Source organism: Oenanthe melanoleuca, chromosome 7 (genome assembly GCF_029582105.1).
Source record: "Oenanthe melanoleuca isolate GR-GAL-2019-014 chromosome 7, OMel1.0, whole genome shotgun sequence".
Lineage (NCBI taxonomy): Eukaryota > Metazoa > Chordata > Aves > Passeriformes > Muscicapidae > Oenanthe > Oenanthe melanoleuca.
The window spans coordinates 35,762,002-35,768,973 of NC_079341.1; positions in this window are offsets into that span (position 1 = coordinate 35,762,002).

The window sequence follows — 6,972 nt, forward strand, 5'->3', positions numbered from 1 at the left end:
AAGTGTGAAAATTTGGGACTTGCACTGCCCAAGGTGAATCCTCTAAGGGTTTTTAATTAATCTCTGCTTTATTCCTTTGACTCTGTTCAGCCTCTCCAGACATCATGGATGAACTCAGATGAGGAGTTGCAGCCAGCCCCACATTTTGGAATTCAGCCTTTGGAATCTGCTCAGTCACCCATCTCAGAGTGAGCCTTAGTCACTGTACTGATGGAGTCACTGCATTATTCACTGCCTGTTTTTGAGTTATTCCCAAAGAACTTCTGTGCCTGATTCTGGAGAAGGGCAGGAATTTTTCAGTCCAACACAAATCATTAGGATTCCTAAAAGCTTCCTGTATGATTCAGTGATATTTCCCTGCCCACTCACCTCGAATTTCAGGGGTCACATTCCTTTCCTCAGCTGTAATACCAAAGTTTTAGACTTGGAGATACTTAAGTTTCACTTGCATGTGTGAAAACAATAGTTTTTAGCATATTTTATACAAAGTTTTAATTCTTATATTGCAATTAAATTGAATTATACATTTGAATGATGATTATTATTAATAATAATTAAAATTTGATTTGAGGAACACACTGATCTTCCTTCAAAAATGAAAAAAAATCTTTTTTTTCATGAAGGCAGTTCATATTTTTTAAGTGTTTTGCACATCAAACCATTGGTTTTTAAATCAGCTGTGATGGCCTGGGGCTATCAAAGCTTCTGAAATTCCATGAAATTCTCCAGGTTTGAGATCTGTGAGATGAAATGGACGGGCTGTGCTGAGGAGGTGCAGTTAGTGGATCTCTCGGCCGGCAGTTCCACTTCCCTCCGTGTCCCAGGATTTTCCTGCCTGCAGGTGGCACAGTTGTCTCACATTCCCGGCCCCCGTTTGCTTTGCCATCCCCAGCTGCTGGAATCACCTCCTGCCAGATTTTTAAGGCAAAATGGAGACACTTTCCCGAGGTCTAAACTCACTAATTGCATCGAAACTTCTAATTTCATTTCATGAATCCGAGCGAGCACGGCATTAATGCTTTAATTGCCTTTAAAAAGGAAGGATGGAGCCATTAGTGCAGACACTGATGTTGTCTGGCCAAAGTGGGAATTTGTAATGGATCCTGACATTAATTCCCGAGGTTTGGCTTTTGTGAGCTCCACACATCCCACGTGGTGCAGCAGTCACAGCAGCAGTGGAAATGCAGGGATTGGTTTTATCACCTCAGATCAAAAATCAAGTGACACTTCATCTCCCTGGAGCTTTGCTCTTTCTTTTGGTGGGACAAAGCATCCAAAACCAGCTGGAAAGGAAGGATTGAGTCTGAGCCTCCCAGGTTCAAGCACTCATGGAGAACACCCAGTCCAGCAGCACCTCCAGAACTCCTGCTCTGCCTGACACCACAGCCAGAGCCACAATTCCCACAGGAAAAATCCCACAGGAAATGGTAAAATCAGCAACAACAACACAGAAGGGAAAAGAAAATCAGGGGCACTGCTATCTCAAGTCATGGAGGAACAAACTACTCCTTAAGGAGAACAAGGAGGAGGAGAAGAGGACAGAAAAATGATATAAAAATAATCTGTTTTCTAACATGTTTTTCCAGACTCTGGATCTGGGAATCTCTTTCTCCCTGTCCTATATCCCACCTGCACAGTGTCCATGTATCCCTGATGGATCTGGAGGTTTGTAGGAAATCTTTGCTCCCCCCTCCTCCCTGCCCTGTCCCACATCCAGGGGCCAACTCAGCTTTCCCAGTTTCTTTGTTACAAAATGTTGTCATAATATTTAATCCCCAGCCTTTGCCTCGGCAGCAGCTGTTTGAAAGGACAATTTATATTCCCCAAAGTGCTTTGAAAACCCTGGGGAAGCTCCCAGGAAGCTTTTTCCTGGTGCACAGAAGCAGCTTGTCCAGGCTTCCAGCTTTGTTTTGTGTCTGGCTGGATCCTCTGGATTCCTCCAGCTGCCCTCTCGTTTACTTTGTGGTTTGCTGGAATATTTGTTCCCTGGTTTTTTTACACCGTGTGGGAGTCACGCAGCCCCGGAACGGATGAAACAAAGAAACGCTGAGAGTGATTCCACAGAAATCCAAGTTGGGAGTGAGGAACTGCTGGGCTGTCCGTGTGAGGTGAGAAACCCACCCTGTAAAGTGTAAATACACACCTGCCAACCCTTTAAAGGGTTTTACAGCTGTGCCCAGCAGCTGGACACGCTGTGTCCCGCGGGATATTCCTGCAGGAGAAGCAGGGCTGGGTGCGGTAATAACTCCTTGCAGTGCTCGCACAGCCCGGTGCCGCTGCACTGAGCATCCTGAAGCTTTGATTCATTATTGCTCAGCTTCCCCGGGCTGCTCCCACTCAGCTCAGCCGCTCCACTTTCCTCCTGGAAGCGTCTCCACGCTTTTCCACTGTTGGGAGCAAGTTGGTGTGAACAGGAATTCGTTTGTGTTTTTTTTAATCACACTTTATTTTCTTGTTGTTACACGATGGGATTCCTCTTCCTTACATTATCTGCCACAGAGGAAATGGATCCTGGATTTCCCCCACTTCCATGCACAGCTCTATATCCAGAATTCCCACAGAGACAATTCCAGTGGCAAAGACCTGGTGAGTGGACGCTGCCGGGGAGTCTGGGCATCTCCTAAAAAACCTTCAGGTGGTGCCAGCCTTCTGGAGCAGACAAGATCCAACATTTCCCTGTGCACTGGGAAGTGTTTGGGAAGCTGCAGCTCCTCCAGCCACGGCTCTCGACTTCTTATTTCCAGTACGGAACCCAGACTGGTTTGGGTTGGAAGGAACCTTAAATCCCATCCCTGCAGGGACACCTCCCACTGTCCCAGGCTGCTCCAAGTCCCTTCCAACCTGGCTTTGGGCACTTCCAGGGATCCACCGCCCTCAGAGGGAAGGATTTCAGGATCTCTGCACTATCCCATCCATCCCTGCCCTCTGGCAGCTCATTCTCAAACATTTCCTAAAGAACCTCAGCCCACAGCTCTTGGGGGATGCTCTGCCGTGCGGGGCAGGAAATCCGCCTGGAGAAGGGATTTATTTCGGGGCTGGCTCCCGCGGGGCAGGATCCCGGTGCCCATCCCATACGGCAGCAGATCCCAGCGCGGGTTTGTGACAAACCCGCTCCCTTTGGTCCCGTCTGGGATGAGTTTTCCTGCGCTGGGCTGCGGCGCTCCGAGCGTCCCTTCAGCGGGAGCATTTCTCTGTGACTGGAAAGTGCCGGCTCACCGCTTTGCATCTCGTTATCCGCACGGCCAGCCAGCGGTGAGCGATTCCTTCTGCAGCCTGGGGGCACCGCTGCACATCTGGCTGCACAGCTGCCCTGTAGTGACTTTAACTTGTGTCCCCAATCTGTTCTGTTGCCGTTAAATATTGACTTCTGCAGCTTTAAAGCCGGTTGCAAGAGTAAAAAGTGCAAAGTTTGTTATCAAACACATCCTCCACACAGATTGTGTTGTCTATAATAAACAGCAGGATTTTACTCTTTGTTAGTTTCTAATTAACTAAAATAGAAAAGCTCCCCAAACTGCAAGTTTTTCCCTCCCCTTTTTCTTAAAATTATTCAAACGTACTCTAAACTAAAAACTCAAAAAAACACTGGGAGCTTGCACCTGTAACCCACCAGGCCTGGCCTGGGTCACAGCAGTTCCCAGCACCAGAGGAATTAAAAACAAACTAAGTAAGCCAAACTACAACCCACAAAAAAAAACCAAACCAAAACAAACAAACAAACAAAAAACACCCAAAAAAACCCTCTTCTAAATTTATCATCTCTTCAAAGCAGCAAAAAGTTTTGCTGTTTAATATTGTTCATTTTTGTGCTGGGAAGTGCTTTGCTTGTTAAATAAACAGGGTTTTTTTCCCTACTTCTTCTCCCTGTCCCCAGGAACAGGCTGTGTTTTGGGCTATTTGCTAGAGAATTCTGCTTCCCCCAGGGCTCACTTCCAGAGGGGTTCATGGAAGTGATGAGGAGCAGAAGCCCCTTTGCTGCCAGCTGTGTCCCACTCTCAGCAGGGTCCTGTGGTACTTCAGGTGTGAGGACAGAGTGTTGTGGTACCCAGATGGATGCCAGGGTGTGCCTGGCTCAGCAGTGCCAGGGTGTCCCTGGATCACAGTGCCACAGGATCAGCACCACCAGGGTGTCCCTGTCCCAGGATCAGCAATTCCAGAATGTCCCTGTCCCAGGATCAGTAATTCCAGAGCATCCCTATCCCAGGATCAGTAATTCCAGAGTGTCCCTGTCCCAGGATCAGTAATTCCAGAGTGTCCCTGTCCCAGGATCAGTAATTCCAGAGTGTCTCTGTCCCAGGATCAGTAATTCCAGAGCATCCCTATCCCAGGATCAGCAATTCCAGGGTGTCCCTGTCCCAGGATCAGTAATTCCAGAATGTCCCTGTCCCAGGATCAGTAATTCCAGAGCATCCCTATCCCAGGATCAGTAATTCCAGAGTGTCCCTGTCCCAGGATCAGTAATTCCAGGATGTCCCTGTCCCAGGATCAGTAATTCCAGAGCATCCCTATCCCAGGATCAGTAATTCCAGCGTGTCCCTGTCCCAGGATCAGTAATTCCAGAGTGTCCCTGTCCCAGGATCAGTAATTCCAGGATGTCCCTATCCCAGGATCAGCAATTCCAGAGTGTCCCTGTCCCAGGATCAGTAATTCCAGAGCATCCCTATCCCAGGATCAGCAATTCCAGGGTGTCCCTGTCCCAGGATCAGTAATTCCAGGATGTCCCTGTCCCAGGATCAGTAATCCCAGAGCGTCCCTGTCCCAGGATCAGCAATTCCAGAGTGTCCCTGTCCCAGGATCAGTAATTCCAGGATGTCCCTGTCCCAGGATCAGTAATTCCAGAGTGTCCCTGTCCCAGGATCAGTAATTCCAGGATGTCCCTGTCCCAGGATCAGTAATTCCAGAGTGTCCCTGTCCCAGGATCAGTAATTCCAGGGTGTCCCTGTCCCAGGATCAGCAATTCCAGAGTGTCCCTGTCCCAGGATCAGTAATTCCAGAGCATCCCTATCCCAGGATCAGCAATTCCAGAGTGTCCCTGTCCCAGGATCAGCAATTCCAGAGTGTCCCTGTCCCAGGATCAGTGACCCTCTGTTGGTACCACTTTCCCTCAATGCTGCATCAGAGCAGTTTCCCTGAATTTCCCATTCTAACAGCATTTTATGAAAATATTCCTTCCAGTTTCCTTGTCTCACCTTTTTTTTTTTTTTTTAATGCATTTCAAACCTGCCCCAGTGTGGTTGAAGGAAACTCCCCAGGTCTCCAGGAGCTGCCCTCTGCCGTGCAAACCCAGGCAAGCCCTGCTCCCAGTCCCCACCAGTTGGACCAGTATGATTGGAGAGGCCCTGCCCCAGTGCTTGTGGCTTCATTCATGTTTATAAACTACCCTGAGATCTGAGAAAAAGGATTTACGAGTGCAAAATAACAAGCTGCCAAAGAGTTTGTAACCTCATAAACACGTAATTTTAAATTCAAGGAGACACAGAGGAGGGCAAGATCACACAAGTGGGCTGGGAGCAGTTTCCATCCTCCATCCTGGGAGCTCCAGCTGCACAGTTCCCTCCATTGCTGCAAGCCCAGCCTCCTGTTTGGTCACAAATGGAGAAAAAGCCTTTCTAAAGATATTTTTACATTTAAAAAAAGGGAAACTCATTTGTTTTTAGCTGGCCTCCTCCTCCTTTTGTTTCTCCTTTTGTGTTGGGTTCATGCAGCGTTAGGGAAAAGCTTCCTGGAAATACTGAGATGTGGGAATCCATTCAGCTGGGCTCCACTTTGTTCCTTTATGTCACACAAACCACAGCAGAAAATCCAAACAATTGTGCAGCTGAGCTGGGATCCCTGGCTCCACTGCTCCTCCCACTTTGGAAAGCTGGGATTTGGGATTGTTGGGCAGGGAACCTTGAGCCCAGGAGGGAATGGTGATGTGGGAGGAAATTCAGGAGTTATTCCACTGTGCAAACAGGGTGATTAATTATAATTAATTCTGCTGTGAAGTGAAGCTGTGGCTGCTCCGTCCCTGGGAGTGTTTCAGGCCAGGTTGGATGGGGATTGGAGCAACTGGGATGGGATGGGATCAATGGGATCAATGGGATCAATGGGATCATTGGGATCAATGGGATCAATGGGATCAATGGGATGGGAATTTGGGATGGGAATTTGGGATGGGATCAATGGGATGGGATCAATGGGATCAATGGGATGGGATGATGGGATGGGATCAATGGGATCAATGGGATGGGATCAATGGGATGAGATCAATGGGATCAATGGGATTGGAATTTGCGATGGGATGGGATCAGTTGGATGGGATCAATGGGATGGGATCAATGGGATCAATGGGATGCGATGGGATGGGATCAGTGGGATCGATGGGATCGATGAGATGGGATCAATGGGATGGGATGGGATCGATGGGATGGGATCAATGGGATCAACGGGATGGGATCAATGGGATCAATGGGATCAATGGGATCAATGGGATCGATGGGATGGGATCAATGGGATCAATGGGATCAATGGGATCAATGGGATCGATGGGATGGGATCAGTGGGATCGATGGGATCGATGAGATGGGATCAATGGGATCAGTGGGATCAATGGGATCGATGGGATGGGATCAATGGGGATCAATGGGATCAATACGGATCAATGAGGATCAATGGGATGGGATCAATGGGGTCAATGGGGTCAATGGGATCAATGGGATCGATGGGATAGGATCGATGGGATGAGATGGGATGGGATCAATGGGATCAATGGGATCAATGGGATGGATCCATGGGATGGGATCAATGGGATGGGATGGGCTTTAAGGTCCCTTCCAAGCCAAGCACTCTGGGATTCTCTGATAACCACATCCTGCTCTCCTGGCCACCCTGGGCTTCCCCATCCTGGCAGCTGCTCACCCTCAGCCCCCTGGTTCCTTCAGTCATTCATTTCCCCTCCGTGGGCTGCTGCTCCCTGAGTTTTCCACCCTG